The following is a 2,236-nucleotide window of genomic DNA, read 5'->3' as shown; positions in this document are numbered from 1 at the left end:
AATGGAGCTGTTTGTGTCTCTGTTGGCTGAATCACTGCCCTGCGTGACGCATCGGTTTGCAGTCCTAGTGCTCCCCGCCCTTAGAAACAGCCTGGCAGAAGTTAATGTAAAAAAGAGCAAAATAGCTCTTCAGAAATAGCTTGGAAACATTGTGTAGAGCCCCTGGGTGGCTGTGCTTGGTGTCTTGCTTTTATGCGGAGCCTTTCAGGGTTGCTCTTGGAGGCAATTCCAGAACGCGGCTTTCTTTGTCATCCCTTAGTCCCTGGCGGCTGATCCATGCGCTGCTGAAAGTGAACAGAGGGAAAAAATGCCGGCAGGACTGCGGAGGATGCAAAACACAGTGACTGTTGCATGAGTTGTCCTTGCCGTGCCACGCAGGACATGCAGCCCGGAGAGGGTGGCTCTGGCCAGAGTGTGGAGCCCAGGCTGTTTGCAAAACCAATCAGCATTTCTTAGGAAAGCTGAACAGGACGGGGGGCAGCAGCTGCCGAAGTGCGGAGCCTGGGAAAAGAGGAGTCGGAAACCTTCCTGCTAGTTTGTCACTTGTTGTCCTGAAGCAAAAGTTTGTGAATAAAAAAGCAGTGTAACTGCTTTCCCAAAACATGGCAGCCCCTTTGCCCTGCCCCAGAGTTGAGCCACTCTCCTTCCTTCCTCCTCCTTCCTTCCACCCCTCCCCACACCAGTCTCCCGAGACGTTTTCAGTCCAGCTGCAAATAGCTTGGTTGCACCCAAACTTCAAGATCTGAAGACCAGGAAGAATGTAGGATTGTGTAAAACTAACAAATGCTAAACAACACCTCCACACACACAGTTATCTTGGGGAATTGCTGCTCAGGCTCAACAGCTGCAGAAGTGAGGACTTCCTGAAGTGGGCGTACACAGCAGGTACCTGCCGGCTGTCTGACCTTGCGTTGACCCACTGTGGTTGCAAATCCCCCCTCCCTATGCCAATTTTTCTCTCTCTAAAGATTTGAGAGATACAGATGTTGTTTGGCATGACGGTGAACTCTGACAACTGGTTTCTGAACCTCGTCTTGACCTCAGGAGCAGCTCCTGACTCCACGCATTCATTTCTGACTCTGTAATGCTTAAATATAGAGCAGCCCTCGGGCTGTGATGAGTCACTCACTCCTAATGACACTATCAGACTGTTGGCAGTGTGCTCCTGTCAAACGGGAGGCAGCGCTGACTACACGGGGCAGACACCCGTCCCGCAGCAATGCAGCTGGACTTGTGTGCCTGCGTCCCCCCACGCTACTGGTAGTGAACCCCGGTCGCGGATGAAGCTGGAAACCCTCTTGGCTTCGCGTTACCAGCCACGCCAAAGCAAACGCTGACCCTTGCATCCTGGGCTCAGCTCCTGGGAGGGAAGCGCAGGGGCTGGTCCAGCTCCTTTTGTGCATTTCTTTTTCGGAGCACACTGTCATAGGCAGAGACGTGTGGTCATGCGCTTTGCCAGGATCCTTCCCTTCGTGTTCTGCTGGGGACATGGGGGAGGACAGAGGATTGAGGGGCTGAGCTCTTTTTCTATCAGTTTTGGCCAGCTCAATGCGTTGCTGGTCAATGTTTAAGCACGGCCTAAGCAGGGGGAATAGGCAGCTTGTGGTTAAGGTGAGCGGGTAATCTGCGGTTGGTTCAAAGCCTGGTTTGGGAGCCAGATGAGTCACTGATTATCGGAAAGAGAAATGTAGCTCGATGATGAAATGCCTGAGTCCCTCCCAGAGGCAGGTCAGAGTCCAGCAGCTGGAGGAGGATGGGTGGTTAAAGACCCTCTCCCTCAGGGGGGGCTGCGCTCAAGTTCGTGGTCTGGTCCAGTCTCTCCAGGAGTCCCTGGATGGATCACTTCAGCCTTGTGCTGCCTCCCCCCCATCCACAGGTGCCGATACTGTCAGACCCTTTCCTTTCTCTTCGTCCCGTCCTGCCCTGCAGCCATTCGCAGGCCTTGTTCCCTATCCCTACCCCTGGCCCTACCCTGCCTTGTTTAGCTGCAGCTGCTGCAGTTCTTACCCAGGTGGGGTTCCTCCCATGGTCATGATCCCCCATGGTCGTGCTCTAGGTGCAGCTGTGCTGGAAGAGCCCTGGATACCCAGGTAGGATGGTGGGAAGCCACAGTGCATAAGCACTAGTCAGGGGGCAACACAGGGCTGAACCACAATCCTTCCCTTCCCTTCCCTTCCCTTCCCTTCCCTTCCCTTCCCTTCCCTTCCCTTCCCTTCCCTTCCCTTCCCTTCCCTTC

The sequence above is a fragment of the Pygoscelis adeliae genome, unplaced genomic scaffold, assembly GCF_000699105.1.
Source record: "Pygoscelis adeliae isolate BGI_AS28 unplaced genomic scaffold, ASM69910v1 Scaffold4, whole genome shotgun sequence".
In the NCBI taxonomy this organism is placed as follows: Eukaryota; Metazoa; Chordata; class Aves; order Sphenisciformes; family Spheniscidae; genus Pygoscelis; species Pygoscelis adeliae.
The sequence above is the reverse complement of the archived record's forward strand: the minus strand, read 5'-3'. Positions refer to the sequence as shown.